Source organism: Marmota monax, unplaced genomic scaffold, assembly GCF_021218885.2.
Source record: "Marmota monax isolate L192 unplaced genomic scaffold, Marmota_monax_Labrador192_F-V1.1 WCK01_AAM20220418_F8-fsc00033, whole genome shotgun sequence".
Taxonomy (NCBI): Eukaryota; Metazoa; Chordata; class Mammalia; order Rodentia; family Sciuridae; genus Marmota; species Marmota monax.
Window position 1 is genome coordinate 12036750 of NW_026694282.1, and position 21479 is coordinate 12058228.

At 36.5% G+C, this 21479-nt stretch overlaps 1 protein-coding gene across 8 annotated transcripts in view; it reads right to left on the reverse strand.

Moving 5' to 3' along the window:
- The window catches only part of Caap1 (caspase activity and apoptosis inhibitor 1), a 602989-nt gene that overhangs the window by 253139 nt on the left and 328371 nt on the right, over positions 1-21479 (reverse strand). For 7 of the 8 annotated variants that reach the window (XR_009228873.1, XR_009228869.1, XR_009228871.1 and 4 more), the window contains exons 7-8: positions 5611-5842; positions 4094-4226 (exon numbers count right to left, since the gene is read on the reverse strand). The gene's annotated coding sequence lies outside the window, so the exon portion shown is untranslated. The remainder of the gene's footprint in view (positions 1-4093; positions 4227-5610; positions 5843-21479) is intronic. The other variant, XR_009228867.1, reaches the window with a different exon arrangement.

Genomic DNA, 21479 nt, shown 5'->3' on the forward strand with positions numbered 1-21479 from the left:
GGTTTGAGGGTGGTTTGCATCTGTTATTGTTAAGTTCCAGGGGTATATAAAAGGAAAAGAAGGAAAACTTGTCATCAACCACACCAATTCTTACCTTCCCATGTATGGCACTCTTTTTAGCTCTTTTGTGTTTTTTGCAAAAATGATAAGGAAGCAAATCAGCAAGTTCACAGGAGCCAAATCTTAAGATTCAGCTACAATAGCAGACTCCCAAGTTTACGTTGAAATATGGACAAGTCCGTGTTCCTCCATAACATGTTCTTTTCTATTTTCATCAGCAGCAGTGAGGACTAGCTGGCACCAATTTCCCATTATCCTCCTCCTGAAGGGCATGCATAACTCACTTAATTGCTTCACACTACAGTACACTGCTATTTAGAACCAGTCTGTTTCTTTCCATTGTAACAGCACGGAAATAAATAAGCAATTTTCATACATTAGGAAACATAAGCATGCCAGTGTCTAATTCATACTTATATGATTAATAAACCAGAGCACTTAGATGAAATACACTGCACAACACAAACACCATTTCATGAGAACAGCCTTTTGGGTGTGAGATATCATCCGCAATCGTCTGACTGCTGGGCTTAGTAAGACAGCCCCAGTATGGAAACTCAGGGAACTTCCTTAGGGTGAAAGCTCCCCTTTAGATTGAAAAATGAAGGGTGAGAAATGGAGAGCCAACTGTCCTGCTTTTGTAAGTGGTATTGGCTTTTTGTGAGCTATGAGCAGCCTGCAAGACTCTGAGCAAATATATTTTCTGTGTCTTGTTTATTAATGGACAGAAAAGCTAGCCTGAAAATGAAATTGATTTTATTCACTTAGGATTTTATACTCCATTGCACAACCACAACCCAGCAAATTCTTCATTAAGAGAGATAATTACTTTAATGAAGATTAAATATAATTTAAAATTCACATTTATCTTTATCTACCTAATGCAGGTCAGAATTAACCAAAAATTGTTGGAGAAGAGGGAAGAAACAGGTTTCCCCAAAATAGTCCCCTTCCCGTTAAGCAGACTGGGTCTGATCTGACAGTCATTCCTGCCTTTCTTCCTCTTTCTCCTCTTCCTACTCCACCCACATCAGACCCAAAGCAGACTTTCTGCTTTTTAATAATTCTAATTTTGAGATGTTTGACAGAGGCTGCAGGGTAAAAGCAATTAATATCAGGATTGTTCAATGAATTATACAAAGCTGTGTCTATGACGAGCATGTGGCAAAGAAACATTAAGTTCAAAGAAGTGTCAGGTGGGTTTGAGAAATATCTCCCTACCTGAAAACAAAGTATTTGTACTCCACCTGTCAAAGATAGGAAGCCAAGATTAGCATTAAACTGATTGGCTTCACTCATATGTTCTGTGGTATTAGAATTGTTCATCATTAATAGCATTTGAGCATTGTTGTAGAAGGAGGGAAAAAAAAAAAAAACAAACTATGAGTTTGACTCCTGGCTTCTCCTCTAACTAAATGCAGGATCTTAAAATGTTTCTTAACTTCTCTGAATCTGGGGTCCCTCATTTGTAAGATGGGGCTAAGAATGACCCACTGAGTTCAGAGATGAACAGTACCTGGCACAAAATGAGTATTCTCAATGAATATGATAATTCCTTAATGTATCATAAATTTTCTTCTAGAAGTCCCAAACACTATTCCAATGGCCCTCTCAGAGACCTATAGCATAATACAATAGACAATACATTAAGTGTAACACAATAGATAGAATACAATACTCCCTAGACAGCAGTAAAACTCAATTCTACCTAAGTGACCAGTGAGTTTTGCTATTACTGTTGTAAGAAGAGGTGGCCCAGGCCAAAGGATAGCACAGGAAAGGACAGGTTGTCAAACCCTCTAGCAGATATAGCCACAGCCCCGAGTATCTGGGTATTCGTTTTCCATGGAGAAAAACTAAATCTGGTTTGGTGAGGATGTACAACTTGTTGCCAAGTGCAATATTTCCAATAATAGAAATATGGAGAACATGAAACATTACATATATTAATTTATTTAATTAATGTGACTATATAGTTTATCATCCAAAACAGAACACTTTCAGAATGAAAAGAAATTCTATAAATAATTGCATCAAGACAACAGGTACAAATCAGGATGATCCCTCACAAACTGAAAGTATGGTCACTTTATGTTTAATGCACTCAATCCATCTATGAGACATGAAATGCCCTCTCTATTCACAGAAGGAATTTGTGATTCAGAGAGCTCTAAGGACATACAAACCAGCAAATGGCAGACCCATGGTTAAAACCTCTCTCTCTAAAATGCCAAAGGTTCTTTCCTCTAACAAAATCCCTCTTTGAAACCCTTTATTCAAGATATCAACTATCAAATGACAGTATTAGTTTTGTTTTGAAAGCCTGCCTTTATTGAATAAATAGTGCATTTCAAGTTATGGGTCATGACTTCCAAATGCTGTCAAGTAAGAGGGGGGAAAGGGTGAAGTACAAGGAAAATGATGCCAGTAAGAGCAGTTATACTCTAATGAGTATCCAGCTCCTTCTGAATTGCAAAGGCCTGAGCTAATGCTTATTCAAGCATAGAGAATGACAGTCAATAGGGCTAGACATCAATAAACCTGTTTCCCCGGGTGCCAGTCTATATTCTTATGCTCCCAAAGAAATCCTTTGACCTAAGTCAAGACATAGCTGATTTTAGTGATTTGTAATCATAAATAAATGTGATTTACTTTTATAACATACCAAGATCTTTTCTTCCCCACAGAATTAATAGTGATAAGGATGTTGAGAGATGAACAGATGCCACACCCCTTTCATTTTCTGGCCTGTCAATCATTATGTTTTCCTCATCTCTTTGAACACTAGAAAGGGGCCCAGTCTAGACTCCATCACACTGGCCAACACAACAGAATTTATATTCTGGCTTAACAGAAATACAGCTCAACAGGAATAATGGCTCAAATCAGCCGCAAATTCCAAGCATCAAGCCATGGGCTGTGTGTGTGAGCTGTGAGCATTTAAGCTCATGAGGGGACCAGACTGACATTAATTCCCTGACTGGGCTGTATGACATATGTGTCCTTTTCAGTCGATCTACCTTTGATCTCACACAGCACCTGAGATAGGTGTGGCCTTCCAAGATGTCAGTCAATCTGCTGACCACAAGACATCACAAAGCTAGACTCAACCCCCTGAAACCTGACCCCTTGCCTTATTTGGAAAGAACATTCCATTGAATCTCCTTTGTGTGCCCACCTATAAAAATAAAGAATCCAGGTGCAAGCTCTCTCTTTCCAATGGACCCCTAAGGTCAAAGAGCTGTCCCGGATTCTGAAGAGGTATTTCTGTGTGCTTGAGTGATTTCTTCGCCATTTTCTCAGTTATGGATATAGCCAGATTTTGTGAACCCAGCATAGGTCGCCAGCCCACATAACTGGTGATAGTATCCTAGACCACAATCTCTAATGAAAGACTATCTTCAGAGACTAAGCTTCTTATGTACAAGGGGGTAACCAGATGTAAAACTCCTATAAAAGAAATCAGCTTGGGACATAGTAGGAAATTCTAAATCAAATTCAACTCTATTTCTCTGAAGGTGTGTGATCTTAAAGATCATTCAAAAACACACTTGAGACTCAGACTTAACTATAAAAATATTTTTCTCAAACTTTAGTGGACATAAAAATTATCTGTAGTCCTATTACACATTAAAATACCTTCCTGGGCCCCACCCCAGGAAATTCTGATTTATTCAGTTTGGTGTGAAGCCAGAGAATTTGCATTTCTAAGTTTCCAAGTAATAATGATGGTGTTCATGGACCACATTTTGAACAGCACTCAATGGTATGGACAATACAACCTCCCAGTTTCTATAAAGATCTAGAGAGATGTGATGATCCTTAGCAGAGCAGGTGACTCACAATGCTTCACAGTCAGTATCGAATAGAGGATCAGCCAAAGTCCAAGAGTATTAGTAGGAATAAAACTTGGGGACATCTAATCATTTCTAATATGCCATGTATGAGATTTAATTATATCCCAATCCCTCTTGTTATAACTCATTCTATGCAGCAGTAAAAATAGGGTTCCAGTCTCATATTGTACACTCACCCAGAGGCCTCCCAGTTCTCTGTTTCTTTTATCAGAAAACATAAGTTTTGATTCACAATGATTATGTGTCTCCTTCAGGCTCAGCTGCATCTCCGTAGCATCCAAATCCCATTTAAAATCAGCTTCATTACTACTTTAAAAATAAAACACAAATATTCCCATTAGAACAGTACTCAGGAAATAGATGGAGTGATATTTACTTTGCTGAAAACAGGAATCTCCTCTTTATACCAATTGTCAATCCTATGATCAGCCAAAGTCCTTCAGTTTGTCCTTGTCTAATGCAGTTCAGTGATCAGGGAACTCGCCTCCCTCTCTTCTCCCTCTGTCCTCCCTCCCCTCCCTTCATTCCAGCTTTCTCTTTGCGACATTATTTAATCTCGCAGTTGCAGCTTCCTGGGATTAGCTACAGCATCTATTAATAGTTTTACTTCTGTTTACAGTTCCAAGGGGAGAAAAATGGCTCATTCCTTTTCTCCAATCTTGAAGATATGTCTTATTGCAGCAGGAGCAAGATGCATAAGCCCCGTGAATAACCTATTTCCACAATCATTCCACTGTAAAGATGCTAATGTGCTTCCATGCCAAATGGATCCATTTAATAGGCAGAACAAGTTGGATATAAACTCTTTAATTGCTTTCAGCACACCGATTATCTTCCTGTGTCACCTATTGTATAATGCAAAAATGTTAACAAAAGCACTTACTGAAGACATTATTGGGAATTAAAAAACAAAGAACCATCAGTTGTCACTAAATATGCCTTTCATGTTCCCAAATGAAATGCATTTGCGCACTCAAGAAATAGGATGGAAATGTGCAGGCCTGCCATTGTCAGATGCAAACATCTTCATTAGATTTTGATCCAGCTGCTGCACGATCTATAAAAAGAGCTATCTAAGCCGGCAACTCATTATTGGTTATTTCAGGAAAACTTAAAAAAAAAAAAAATTCCTAAACCTACACTGATCTTTTCTGACAACTTCACTGGCCCAGCAGTTTGGGAAGAGTGGCACTGAAAACCTCTGCTAAGCCGGCCTCGCGGAGCAGTACCTCAAAGGATGCAGCCTGTCCGTGGCTGTTAAGGAGAAGCCACAATTGCTCAGCCAGCCTGTATTCCTGGACACTTGAGCTGTAAATCTCTGTCTATCATCCCCCGAATCTCCTGTTCTGACCTAACTGCTTTTCTCTAAAAGCATATAAATAAAAGTAGCCAAACCCGGGTCTTTATAGACCAAAACGGAAAGATTAATATGTGCAATGTCTCATAACATCCTTTCTCTGTTGCAATAAATCTTCTTATGCATATTGGCAGTCGGCTCACTTCTAGCATGTTATTTTCTGCAGACACCGGCTGTTTTAAAAGAGGAAAAATAGACTAGTCACTGGAACAAGCAAGGAAGGAGAAGAAGAAAGAGGGGAATGGAAAAAGAAAGGTGAGGGAGAGAAAGAGTTGGAGTTCTAGGGACAGAGTTTGCAGGAGGTTATAGGAAGTCAACTATAAATGTCAAAATTACCTGCAATCTTTTTCTGAATTCTGTTGAAGCAAAAGGTCCTACAATGACCAGAATAGCATTCATATTAATCACGGTCGCTGGCATCTTGACTTGGGGACCTTTTCAGTCAGGTCCAGGTCTCCAGAGGCCTCTGATGGACACCAAACAACTCACAGAAAACAACTGTCAGAGATGTCACTGTCATTTATGTGGAACTCTTTCCCCTCTTGGTCCATATAATATCTCTTTATTTCTGACAAAGAAAAACAAATTATAATCACTATTATTCAGCCTCAGTAAATAAGGAAAGAAGAATACATGGACCACTAACTTGGCCTCAAAGATTTTTGGCTTTGCCTTTAATTGATTTGCTATATTATGTTATAGTCAAAAGTAAATTGAAATGCTCAAAATATTGATGTAATATCATACCCATAATTTGAATTAGGTACAACAGCTCATTTGGGGATCATTTTATTATGCTTGTGTTATTATTAAAACTATTATCCAAATCTTAATAGTCTTGAGACACACGATATACTTTTCCTCATACATCCCAGTCCCCTTCAGAACATTACCTCTCCTGAGGTATTCTACCTGTCAGCCATCACTTTAATCAAGAGTCATATGACTGAGAAGCAGACATTGAGGCCCCTACTCACTCAAATCCACGACTGGATTATGAATTGGAAATTAGAGCCACACTGATTTCTCCAAAATCCGAATCTGAATCAGAGGCTCCTCTGTGTAACACTATTCAGTGGCTTCCTATTACCCTTCAGATAAAAATCACATTCTTGATGTTTGGCTACAGGCAAGTTATTAAACCTCTTTATGGCTCAATTTCCTCATCTATAAAATAATGATAACAATCTTGAGGAAAAGTATGGAAAGCACTTAGCACAAAGCTAATGAATGCTCAATATTATTATCATTAGTGTTATCTCACCAGTTTTCCCATTACTCTGTCTTGTATCTATACTCAACATGTGTTCCCCAGCTCTTCCATGACCTTTGTCACCTCTGTGCCTTGGTCTATGATTTTGTTTTATTTGCAGTACTTTCCTCCTCCTCTTGATCCCTGGCCAGGCTCACTCCTATTTATGAACTGTCAGCATAAATGCAGATTATTGAAAAGGTTTTCCCTGATCCCAAGGTTGGGTTTGCTTTCCTCAGCATTGCATACTCTCTCTACTACAACATGCATCATCTATCATTATAACGTCTTGCTTTACTGAGATATCCCTAAAGGACTTGAAACTAGACATGATTTGTTCACCATTGTATTTCTTACTAGTAAGCACAGTATAATCAGAGTAGACTAGATTATAATGCAACTGCAAAATCAATTCTTAGCAGATTTTAAAAACAAAAAATTAAGTCTTGCTCACACTGTATGTTATCCCAAGATAACTCCACACTATTTCGTGCCAGACTGATACCCACCCCACCTGACCCTCCATTTTCTGGAACATTGCTGGTCCTGTGATAGAAAAGAAACAACTCAGTAATGAATCACAGCCTCTCTTGAAGCCTCCATTCAGAAATGGCACCTCTAATTTCTTCTCATATCTTATTGGCTAAGGCAAGACACATGGCAAAGTCTAACATCCATCAAGGGGGGAATTTTCATATTGAAAGGAAATCACAAAGAGGAAAACAAATATATTTAGTGACCAACTACTACAGACCTCAACAAATATCAGTTTAATGAAATGCTTCTTTCCTGAAAGTTGACAAACAAATCACACTTCAGTTGAAAAATTGTCAGAGACTTTTCTGTTATCAAAGAGTTACTCATTTTTGAAAATGTTGACTTTTAAAATCACTCTTCTTGTGGTCATAGAACCAGGCTTTGTTCCACAGATATCAATTGTGCATGTATGTGGTAACTGTTTACAAACCATACTAGTGTACCCACTCTTGAGTAAAGAGCAACAATCAGTTTCAACAACAATAAAAACAAAATTGTGATTTGATTGTTACACTACACAAAGTATGAACATGCACAAGAGAGATTATATTCAGTCTCATGACATACACCCTTACAAGGAAAAATCAGTTGCTCTGACCTTTCAGATGAGACTCGGAAAAGCTGAGTGACTTACATGGATCAAACATTAGAGCCAGGACTGAAATGGTAGCAGAGCCAGAACGGTAACATTCATTACCAATCTTAAAGCAAATGCTCTTTCAATCACAACACATTGCCTTAATGAGTGTTACCAAATGTGTCACCAAATGTGAGTGGTCGGAAAAGATTTCCTCCAACAGATGATAAAACAAAGGACCAGGGAGGTAAAGTGACTTTCTCAAAACTACCTACACGAATAGTCCTGTTTTGCTTGACTACAAAAATCCTTAAAGTAAGCTAAGTTGTTTCAGCACCTGGGACAGTGTCTACTCTTATAAATAAGTTTTGAATTAGTTTGAATGACTGAATTGAAATGACACAAAATATTGACATGTATTTCTTTTTTCACTCCATGGCCCTTGTTTCCATTTTTTCCTTGAAGTTTCAAATTTTCCAAAGCAGCAAGTTACACACCAACAACTGTGACTTTAGAAATTTCTCCTCTATAACATCCTTCATCCTAACTCCTTCCATATTTATAACTGCCTTCCTTGTTTTAACAGAAGCAAATTAATATCTAGAAATTTGTCTTCTCATGACATTTACAGAACAAACTAGGATTGGTAAAGCAGAATCACCCATGATACAAGCCTCCAAAAGATCATTAGACAGAGAACTTTATTCTTCTAAGCAAAGCAGGTCAGCTGGCAAGTGACATAACCCAGATGCTCTAAGCCACAGCAACAAATGCCATTAAGTTGCTGTCTTCTGACAACTAAGTGATATAAAGAAGGAATACAAATTAAATTTGGAGACAGAATACACATTTTGGCTGGGCTCCAGAACTGGGGGATATTAAATAAGAAAGAAACAATAGCTCTGTCAAGTCTAATTGTTTAAAACATAAAACTCTTTCCATATGTCTTGAGAGGAATAGAGTTGCACAGCATTGGGATTCACTGTAAAGCCAAGCAAACAAAGAACAGCATGCACCATTTATATTAAAAAACTTATCTGCAGGGGATTTTATCCTGCTTTCTTTTTCTTCTACTCATGTTCCACGCAGGCACTTAGACATTTGAAAATAGCTATAGGAAAAGCATATTATGAAGCTTGTTTTACTATATTATGGATTAACTATTCCAGGAAAAGCCTCAGCTTTGCAATTAGAATTTGGTTCTAACCCTAATCACACCCATTTTGTCATATAATCTAAGCCTTGGTTTTCTCACCTGAAAATAGAGACTATATTCTTAGAGTATAAGGATGGGCTGAGGATTAAATAATGGCTATACAATGATTGGCATTTAATAGGTATTTGTTACAATATATCTTCTTTCATTTTTCCTTTAAACATATGGAAATGCAGTCATCCCCCAGAGCAGCTCCACATACTTCTGTGATGAAATTAAAAAAAAATTTCATGTTTTCAATAAATGCCTGAGTTTTGTTGCTTCAGTTTATTAACCTCGGTTTAATCTACACTATTTACAAGGCAAAACTTAGTGGAAGAGCTATAAAAGTTAGAAAGTCCTTCACAAAATAAATGCAATGAGGGCATTTGTTAAACCCCCTTTGATCAATTGTGAGATAAAATAATCAAGACCATTTGGTGTTTTAGGTGTTTGTTATCCCATGTTTATGGAAGGCATGTGTTCAGTATGAAAATATAATAAAAACAAACCAATAAGGCTCAAGCTCAAACTGAAATTGCCGGGCTTTGTTTCATAGTGGATTGGAAATTTCTAGTTTCCAAGAAAATTACAAGAATTACAAGAATTTGCTATACCTGTCTCCACTTATTTTTATACACACTGTTTTATAGCAGAAAGAGCCCTGTGCTGGGGCACCCACCCTGCCTTCTTACGTTCTCATGGGAATTATGATGTCCATTGTGTTCCTTCTTGGGATCTCAACTTCCTCATTACTCAAGGGGATTCCCAGGTGAGGATGTCTACAGCCACTATCATGTGTACACAGGTCAAAATGTGACTTGCAGTTCTAATAATACATGTGTTTATATGAGCATTTATGAAGTATATGTTCATTTTGTAGAGCACAAGCCTACAATAATTTCATGGAGACAGATACCATCATAGGAATGCAGTTGCACCAAATTTATATACCAAAATGTCATGAGTGAAAGTTTCTCAAGGAATTTCAAATTGGTATCTACTTCAGTAACTCTGGCACAGTCCAGAGTAGATTCTAAGCTAATACCAGCCATCTTCTCCTTTAGCTATAGCTCCTAAAGGATCCTATATAACCCAGGGAAGATCACAGGCCAGTTGGATGCACAATGTCTAGAGGTTTAATTGACTTCATAATATATTACCTATGACCCCAATTAAAACTACGCAACCTCATCTCAAGAGCATCAGGACCAGTAAAAAAGAGTCGATAGGATCTTAAGAGAACCTGCCCAATATTACAATATCTTTGACTGTCATATCTCAATTTCTTCTCTTATCCCATCACCAAAATAACCTAAAAATCATTAACACTGAAACTAAGATGGAGATGTTTGTGAAGTCTGTGTTGTCAGTGATCCAATCTTTTCTACTTTCCACCATTGCAAAACCAACGGAACCCAACAAATTTGTATTTCTAATCATTACAAATTTCTTGTGCATCATAATATTTTAATTTCATATCTATTATTTATAAGAACCAGTACCTATATATCAAAAACCTTCTTTTACATACTTTTTTACAATAAAAATGGAAAACATACATTCTTTTTCTGCTCCATTTCAATCCAAAGCAGAAATCTGCCTTAACAGAAGGAAAAATACAGAATGAGAAAGGTATTTTCCACCATAAAAATTTTAACTTGGAGAAGAAAAAGGGCAATTACAAGTCAATTCAGCCGTAGGGAATGTGTAATTCACAAAGATTTCTGGTTAAAACACAGATGAAAGGGAGAAGGAACAGGTATAAAATCTTTCTGCATAATTCATCCCCATTTCATATGAATATTAAGCCTCCATATGATTAATATTAGGTTCTTGTTAAATTAACATTCATTGACCTCTTAAATGGGCCACCCAACACTACTGGTTCAGAGTCTCTGAAAATGAAAAGAAGCTTTGTGTTTATAAAAATCAATAAATAAAGTTCCTATTTTATTTTTGATAGAGGTCCTTGCTCAGAAGCACTGTGCATACACTGTGGTGTATGTAGACCTATCTTGGGTAAAGCGCTTTCCCTGGGTATTGCAATTTTTACATTAAAGTGAATCGTGACTTTGCAATTCCACTAGCTAATTAGCCCTATACCAACTTTAAGTGCAGAGTAGCTATTACACTGAGAGCTGAAGGGAATCAGTTAGGAAACAGGTTTGGTATATGTAAGGCACCAGGGTCCAGAGAAGGATAATCTTACCTTAAACAAATACCTAGAGAAAGAAGCATGTTTTTAACCTGCTGGCTTTTCTAAGGATTAAAAATAGTCTGGGACATTCAAAATGGTTCTGACCTTGGGACTTGGAACTCTAACAATACGTAATTCATGCAAAACTTTCAGGATTAATATTAATATTATGCCAGATAACTTTTACATTTTGTCATTTACAAAAATGTTATAACAGAGATCATTATTTCAAAGACATCATAAAATGGAGCTCCAAAACACAAAGTAGCTAGACCAGGACTGCACAACTAACAAAAGACACAGGATGTGAATCCATCAAACCACTCCCTTTGTCCACATGGTTAATCATGGTGAAAACCCAGTAATTATAAAGATCCAGCCTAGTGCAGGAACAGTCTTTTGGGCTAATATGATTCCAATTCTCCAAATCACAGGCCTTCTGCCTTTACCTTCTGCTCAAATACACTGTGATATCTCATGGTTTTCTCTGAAATTCTAACTTTAAATTCACTGGACAACTGCCCCCAAGAACTTCATTCATTCACCTTCACCCTAACCTTAAGTTAATACTGTTCCACAAACTCAGTTTATCTCAGAGGAGACAACAATTCCTAGAACAGAATCCAAGAGGTGGAAGGAAAATATTACATATTTGGTTAAACAAGTGAAATATATCCTTTTATTAAGCTTAGAACACATGCAAATTGTTTACAGCAGATAATAATAATAAAATCATGTATTTACACAGCAAAATATTTTAAAGTCATGTCATTTCATTCTCACAATCAGCTCTGGAAGGTAATTAGGGCAGGTCTAACTCCTATTTTACAGATGAGAAAATTGAATGTCATAAAATTTAAATAATTTCTCAAATGCACATGGCTAAGCAGAGCAAAGCCAATGTTCAAACTAGCTCTTCTAGATTCTTGTGACTACTTCCCAACTGTCAGTAAATACTCTCCAGTGAACTTTCTTCAAAAGTACCTGGAAAATAGGAAGGAATTCAGCAAAGAATGAATTCCAAGGAGCTGATGCTGGCTGAAAGGATATGATATTTTACTTCTGTGAGAGCATCTTCTTCAACATTTAGGAATTTTTCTAGCTAGTTGTTAAACCATTGGTAATGCAGAATCAGCCATAGTCAGTGCATTTATATCGTAGACACAGGCAAACACTACAATTCAGGGACTGGTTTTTGTTTGTTTGTTTGTTTGATTGATTGATATTTTTCATGGAAGCTGGATTACCAGAATGCTATTCAGAGTAGATAGGATTTTGAAAACAGAGAAGTGTGAAAGCATCCCAAGCAAAGAACCGAAATCTGGAGTAAAGATACAATCTGACTGGAGTATTAAAAATGCATTACAGTTTAGGGAGAAAAATAATATAAAAAAATAAATGCAACAAATTTGTAACCAAATTATGAAGAGCACCTAGGTTATTTTGGAGTTTCTACTTCATGATAGAAAAAAAAATAAGGAACAAAAGAACTGATGATATTACAGTAGTTATATTCCTCCAGGTTATGTCATGCCCTAGTTAGACTTCTATTTTTTATTTATTTTTAATATATTTTGACTAACACATAATTGTACACATATGTAGGTTACATTATGGCATTTTGTTATATGTATAAAATGTGTGATGATCAGATCAGGGATACTATGTATCATCTCAAACATATTTCTTTGTGTTGAGAACATTCAGAATTTTCCTTACTATTTTGAAATATTCCATGACTTATTGTCAGCTGTAGTTACACCTCTGTGCTATAGAACATTGGAAGCTATTCCTCCTACCTGTCATATTAACCATCCTATCTCCACTTTCCTCTTCCATACAGCTTCTCAGCCTCTCATAACCACTATTATACTTCCTAATTCTTTGAGATCAACTTTAGATTCCATTTGTAAATGAGAACATGCATAATTTGTCTTTTTGTGCCTGATTTCTTTCACTTAGCATAATGTCCTCCAGTTCCATCCATGTTGCTGCAAATGACAGAACTTCATGAACTTCATTCTTTTTTTATGGCTGAATTGTAGTCTATTGTATGTATATTTTTTTTCCTGTATCCACTTATCAGTCAATGGACACCTAGATTGATTATATAATAAATATGTAAGTACAGATGGCCCTTCAACATGCTGATTCCAATTCCTTTAGACATATACCCAGTAGTGAGATTGCTGGGCCACATGGTAGATTTATTTTTTGTTTTCTTCAACCCCCATGCCATTTTCTAAAATGGTTACATACCCACCAATAGTGTATGAGAATTTCCCTTTCTCTGAATCTTTACCAGCTTTGGGGGTGGGGAGGGTTAATATGATACTATCCATTCTAATTGGGGTGATATAATATGTCATTGTGGTTTTGAGTTTCATTTCACTATGATAATGCAGCTACACATTTTTAAAATTAACTTTTAATTTTAAAATAGTGTTATATTTATAGAAAACATTGTAGACAGTATGGAAAGTTCCTGAGAGGACCACACCCAGTTTTTCTATTACTAACATTTTATATTAGCATGGTCTTTGTCAACACAAAATTAACAAACCAATATTGAAATACTATTAGCTAAAGTCCATATTGTATTTAGGTTTCCTTATTTTTACCTAATTCCATTTTTCTACTCCAAAATTCCATCTGGGATAACACATCTCAATTGGTGGCCGTATCTCATTAACTCTCCTCCTGGCTATGGCAGTTTCTGAGACTTTCCTTGTTTTAATGACCTTGAGAGGTTGAGAAGGGTTTTGTAGACTGCCCCTTAATTGGTGTCTCAATGTTTTTTTCCCATTATCATTACTTATGGGACCTATGGGTGTGGAGGAAGAATACATAGGTAAAGTGCAATTTTCATCATGCCACATAAAGTACATGTACCATCAATGAGTTTTCACTGTGATGCTAAGCTTGATCACTTGGCCAGAATAGTGTTTGTGAATTTTCTCCACTATTAAGTTACCTCCCACCACTTTATCTTTAGAAGGAAATCACTATGTGAAGCTCCTACTCAAGGAGTGGGAGAGATGTTCCATCTCTTGGGGGAAGAGTCTACATAATTAAATTATTTGAAACCATTCATTTTAAATGGCACATTTTTCTATTCTGCCCCATGTATTTACTTATTCAATCATCTTGTCTTTTAAAATTTGTTCTTTTAGATACATGTGACAGTATATTTTGACATACTACACACACACAGAGTATAACTTATTCTAATTAGGATCCCATTCTTGTGGTTGTACATGATGTGGAGTTTCACTGGTGGTATATTCATATATGAACATAGGAAAGCTGTGTCTGATTCATTTTACTGTCTTTCCTATTCCTATCCCCATTCCCTTCCTTTCATTGCCCTTTGTCTAAACCAATGAACTTCTATTTTCCCTCCCTGTTCTTGTCTTGTTGTGTGTTAGCATCCACATATCAGAGAGAATATTCAACCTTTGGTTTTTGGAGATTGGCTTGTTTTCACTTAAAATGATAGTTTCTAGATTTTTTATGTAAGTGTGGGCTCATAAATAGACATTTTATACTTTGGGTTATAATCCAATGCTACTTTATTCTGTCACTCAAATTTTTCCAGCTTTGGCTTTTGGGAGCCTTTAGTTGGCACCTGTGTTCTTTCAACATATCTACATACTTATGGGTTTTGTTTTTGTTTTGAGTATTTTTATGCTTTCTGGCATCACAAATTGCTCGAGGCTCATCTGGTATTTCCGGCTACTGTCACAGAAGCAGTCATTATATCCAAGGACCTCTGGTTTGTTTTACTGAACAATAATATTAGAAACCATCCAGTACTGGGCTCTATGCTTATGGTTATGGGGGCATCATTGCTTTTAAGACCTCTTAACTGACAAAAAGCTTTAGTCTTCTCACATTGTTTTAACAAAATACCATACACTTGATAGCTTAAACAACATGAACAATTTTTCACAATTTTGGTGGATGGAAGTCGGAGATGAGGGTACCAACACGGGTGGATTCTGATGGCCCATTTCCTGGCTGTAGACAGTTACATCCTCATACCTTCAAATGGCAGGGGGAGAAAAGAGAAGCAAGGCTCTTTGGTCTCATCTTTAAAAAAAACACTAACCCCATTTGAAGGACTCAATTCTCATGACCTAATTATTGCCCAAATACCACCAAATTAGAGATTAGAGTTTTAGCATATGAATTTGAAAGAGGGGAGACAAACATTCAGTCTATAGCACGAAACAGGGAAATACATACATGTATATGGTAACTCTCCTGTGTGTGTATAACTATTTCTATGTGTAACCATTTGCCTTTATATTAAGCTAAACACGAGTTCATACTGATGTCTACAATGCTAACCCATTAATACATAGCTCATTCTAGCCTCCTGTCTTGTTTATCTACAACCTCTGGCTTCAAAACCAAGAAACCTGGCTCTCAGCATTTGTTAATCATTTACTCAATTGTTCATTTCCAATGTGTACTTACAAAAATTTTAGAATTTATTACTGTACCTCTGTGGTAAAAAAAAATTATCAGTTAAAACACAGTAGTGATCCACCTACTTATGTTTGTTTTTATTCTTACAGATTCTAACCATTTCCAAAGTTATCTAAGTCAACTCACCCCTCACCTCTTTAGAGAGGTTGCTTCATACATCATGATGCAGTTAGATTCTTTTTTCATAGTCTGCTTTCCATCCTGGGATCCTCTGACCTCTCATGTTATTTTTTGACAAATTTGTATACATTAAGACACTCTTACTGGGCATAGTTGCATAGGCCTAGAATCCCAGCAGATTGGGAGGCTGAGGCAGGAGGATTGTGAGTTCAAAGCCAGCCTCAGCAACTTACCAAGGCCCCAAGTAACTTAGTGAAACCCTGTCTCTAAATAAAATATAAAAATGGGCAAATGGGCTGGGGATGTGGCTCAGTGATTAAGCAGCCCTGGGTTCAACTCCCAAGAACACAGGTGCCAAAAAAAAAGACACCATCTTTGTGTTATAAAGTTCAGTGCATTTTTTTTGACAAATGCATCATGTCATCTATCCCTTGGGATTGGCTTGTCACACAAAATGGTGTCACACAAAATGGTTTTAAAAATCATGACTAAGACATGATTTTGTCCTCCTACACCATGTCATTGTTTTAGTGAATGCTGTGTCCTTCTATTGCCTGCTTTATCAATCTGATTATCATTAAGACGTTGAGAAATACACAAGTATTTACTTTGAAATAATAGCTATAACTGAATATTCGTGTGTACCTTTCTCTGGCTATGTAATACTCCAAATGTCCTTCAGCACGTGGACTAATAGGTTGCTGATCTCTAGGAAAAGCATGAAATGAAGCACCTAAGCTTGAGACTAGTGCAAGAACTGAAACCCAGTTCACATTTAAAGAGGAAAAAGAACAAAAATGTCAAGAAGATAATAAAATCTTCATCTGAAAGTTAATTTTAGACTCAGCTTAACATATTTCTATTCGGTTGTTGCCTATTCATGAGAAAATTTATGATAAAATATGTTCAAGTCAAATTTAGGTTCATATACTTGTAACTAATGCACTTGGTTTGACTATAAAAATCATTGTCATCTCTGTTCATGTGATTTACCCAAACACAAGCCACTAATGGTAAGTGATTTGGTCTTAAGGTTAGAGTTCATAGACTCATTATACAGACAATATCAGAAAGAAGATTATAGCAGTCCCTGGAAAGGAAATCTCACATTTCCTTGTAAGTATGGATGCCTTACAAGCCAGTCAAAAAGTACATGACCTTGAACTTGGGAGGAAAAAAATAGGCAGAAATCAATACTGAATATTTAAAGGTAACAACATTTTGGAGAAAGATTTAGTCTCATGAAAAGTCCTGAACCCAAACAGGAGAAAAGTATTTTTTATCCATCACTCATTCAGGAATCCCTAGTGTATAAGGTTTTTAAATGTTGAGTTTCTTTTCTCTGAGTTAGGGAAATATCTGTTTTGTTAAACCATGCTCTCCCAGAAGTACATCTTTTTAAATCTCCATTTTCCTATGAAGATAATCTTCCCCTCGACCATGCACCTTGCAAACCTAAGCCCAGGACAGAGTGCTTTTGAAGAGAAGATAAAGGCCTAGAAATATCAAGAGAGATTCTTCTATTGATAGGGGAAAGTCAGTAAATCTTTTCTAATGTGAACTTTGCTTTGACAAATTCTTGAAAGAGCCATTTGTACCTCTTCATTTAGACTCTCCACTGATGATCAGAAATGAAAAAATAATTCTCTTGCTTCCTTCCTGTGTTGCAATAGAGGCTACGAAGGGCCAACAAAGGACAGGGAGGACTTCTAGTGATTTGCCCATAATAACTGAGCATCTTGGGCCAAAAGAAAACGGAATGTTGATCTCTTGGGCTTGTTTAGCTTTGCTTTTTTAATTGCTAAATGCCAGCCTGGGAATTCTGCCTAAAATGGTAATAAGTTGCATTTATACCATACCTTGCATCCAGGAGGCACATGCTTCCATCAGTTCTGAAACACAGCCATCCCGAAGCTAAAAAGCACTAACTGTTTTAATGTTGAACATTTATTCAGTGCCATAATTACACAAGGTAGAAGAAATTGTTTGAAGCAGAACCAAAATATTGCAGTAACAAAGATTGTGCATGGCAGGTTTTGAAAATATCCTACATACAGTCTGCTTTGTGCCTTCCTTTGTGAAGGCACATAGAATATTTATATAGTCCTTTGGAACCTTGAGATTCTTAAGAGGCCACTTTTGTGTTCCTGTTTGAGTCCAATGTAAATTGCTAAAAAATCAGGAAGAATATATTGGCATTAAACCATTTCTTTCAGAAAAAAATTTTTGATGCCTTTAATGCACACCAAGAAAAATGAAAATCAGAGTTATTATTTGAATTTTACAGAAAACATTGTACCCCTCCTAAAGGGATTTCTACCTCTGAGAAAAGAATGTGGCTAAGTACCACCCAGGAACTTTTGTCTTTTAACCTAAGGCTGATTTCTCCTCTGCTAGCAGGAGACAGAGAGAAACTAAAAAAGAGGGGGATAGGATGTGATCCCTATCACTGAAATACAAATTTACTAGGTCAGGAAACAAGTCTGGCTCATTGCACTAGCTTCAGAGCCCACACAGTATTTGGAGATAAATAATCATCATTAAAAGGGTGTTAAATAAGAAACTTGGTCCTCTTCTCCTGAGAGAAGTAAAGACAAAGGCATGCAGAGTTTTTGGCTATTGCTTGAGTCCAGATCAGGTTTTTTTTTTTAATTTAAACAGTAAGGGGAGAGGAAACCAGTGAGATTAGTGAAAGTTCTTGGGGCCAACTTGGAAGAATGAAAAAGAAAAAAATGTGCACATGCACCCTCTGAAGACCAGACTTTTCTTGGTTTGTTGCTGCTACTCGTCAAATTTTATTATTATGTCCCACAGAAAAATACTTGGAGACTCATTAGTCATTTATATCTGCACCCAAACTGAAGTTATGATGTCCTGTCCTAAGAGAAACTGTTGAAATGGTAACAGGAAAGGGAAACTGAGGCTGGGTTTAAGCCCTGCCAGCATTTACTTGATGCAGAGACTTCCAGGCTCTTCAGTCTTTCAGGACTCAGCTGGCTTAGGTGCCAAATGAGAAGCATGAATTCATTTGTTATCCAGGTAATCTCTAAAAGAACCCCCAAATCAGTCCTCTTACATTTCATGGCTCTAGATTCTACACCAGGAATCTAGATAAACCCCATCTACTTTGTTTTGCTTAAATGACCCTGACATCACAGAGACACATGTGACTCACAAAATGACTCTCTACCTTCTCTCTGAGAGCCAAGGAAAACCTTTTCTGGTCTAGAAAGATGACTAATCTAGACTGAAAGCCCTATAGCCAATTCAGCTTCCTTGTTCTATACTTGAAACAACTGAATCTCACTTGATTGAAAATTAATTTAATAATCTTAAAGTATCCAGAGAATAAGAAAACAACAACAACAACAATGAGCACAAACTCAGGTCTCTGGAATCCTAGTTGAGATTTCCTCCATTAATTCTCCATACATCTTTACAGCAGAATAATTTTAAAGCCATTTAATGGGGTTACTTGAAGCCTCCTCCTCCTTCTTCTTCTTTTTTTGTCTTTATGTAATATTTTCCAATTTCACTGGGAATACTACAAATACTGTTGGAGAGATATTTTCTGGTTTTAATGAGCAAAAAAAAAAATCTCTTCTGAAGCTCATTAAACCTGTCTATACTACCCCCACAAGAATCATTATTTATGTAAGACATTCAGAGTCTGGAATTGTAGTGTTATCTCATAAAACACATAATTTGAGCCAATCCTGACAAATATTGGTATCACTTTATTCAGCATACCTTTCAACTTCCAGAGAGTTAATAAATTGGATTCTAACAGTCTGTGGAGTACGTACAGTAAGATAAAAACATCTTCCAAAAATTTACAGTATATTTTAGGATGAGTTGAAACATATCAGCAACCATTGCAGATGCATTTACAGGATTTTTAGAGTAGCACATTTCATCGTAAATGGCTCTGTGATTCAGTATGACATTAATAATGGAAAGAACAACCTTTAAAATAAAGTAAATGCATTTGGAGCAGTTACTGAGGTGATATCTGTCTAAAAAAACTCAGTTAATAACTTGCAAGTTGATATGATATATTCCTTAGCCTATGCTGTTGGGAAAGATTTATCTATTGTATAAAACTTCAGGCAGAAAAATTAAAATAAAACTTGATATCTCTGTGGTAAGCTGCCTTCCTCCATTTCTTTTACCTTTTAATTTCTATTATTACCACTTTAGAATTGTTTCTTTGACCTTATGCAATATTTCATAAGGTAGTTTAGATGCCAGATGACTGCCAAAACAAGGTTGTAAATAAAATATGCCTATGTGTATACACATATACATCTCAGAATGTTAATCAAAAAGGACATAAATCATGAGTATGTTTTACCTTCATACAAATGAAAGTTACAACTGCATGTCCAATGTATTTTAGTCCTATTACTTTTTTTTTTACAGGTGCTGTCTCAAGCTGTTTTGGAGACCATGAGTTAGTTTGAATTTTCTTGCTTAGTAACCGATAAGTCGACTTTCATTCCTCCACACTCCCAAGGCATTACCCTGTGAGTGTCTGTCTAGCAGATTGAAATGTGAAAAGAGAGGAAAGTGAATCTTTTTTTGCATTTTCCCTTTTCCTCTCATTTTTCCATTTCACATTCTTTTCCCTCTTCTCTCTCCCTTCTCCCATGGCTGCCTTCTGGTCTCCTCTCTTCAGCCTCCCTGATCTCTCATTTTCTGTCTTTCTTTCCTTCAAAACATTTTTTTCTTTCCTCTCCAACATGCCAGAGTAAGCAGACAGGAAGAGATGAAAGGAAAGGAGGTGCGGAGGTATGACCCTCAATCTAAAAGGAAATTAACAACACATGAAAGAACGTACAGTGATTCTACCAGAGCTCCCTGAAGGGAAAAAATTATTTTCTTTCATTAATATAGCTACCAACCAATAAATCCTGAGTGTATCAAGGTAAATCCCATATTGGCCAACAAAAACTATGCACAAAACATTATTGAATAACCTTGACCCTACTCACTTCCCACAGGCTGCTCATTAGCAGGGAAAGGCAAAAAATATAAGAATCCTTTGGGCACTGCTCTGAGGTAATTTTATAAATGCCACAGTCATGTTTTAATACAATACCAAGATAAGGCACTTACAAGGCAACATTTCCCAGATCTCATCAGAATGAAGATAGAGTGCTTAAAATTCTAGAAGTTTACTAAAAAGACTTTCAGTACCATACGAATTTTTTTTCCAAAGGCATTCTTCTAAAGGTTAATATAGAAAACGAAAAAAGAAATTGATAAATTAATAAAAATATATCTCATTTCCATCCTCCCACTAAAAATTAATATTCAAATTCCAAAACTAAATCCTACCCTTTTCATCCTGTCCTTTTCCTTGTAGCAGTGATGTGCCTCGCCTGTCTATCATACAGATGTGAAAAGCAATTCCTAACAGTCCCTTCAGGTCAGCTAAGTATCTAAGAATTGAACACACCAGAACTGAAATACACAAGGTTTTGTTTTTCCCAGACCGTGTTGCATTTTTAACCAGGGGAAAATAAAAATTTTCATAAGAGCACCTCTCATAAATATTCCCCAAAGCGGGTAGTGCAAGGGCTTGGGGAGAGGGATTTTTTTTTTTTTTTTTTTTTTTTAATGTGGAATCTTGCAGCAACTTACACCAGCTGGTGGTGGTAGGGAAGGTAACAAAGGAGCCACTTATTTTCCTTCCATTCTATTTCCAAACAAGAGTTTAAAATTTTATTATACAATCTCATAAACAGTATTAACAACAAATACTTATGAACCCCTCCCCAACTGTGAACTCCCATTCTCATTCAAGTTCAAGTCTAAGTTCTGATGC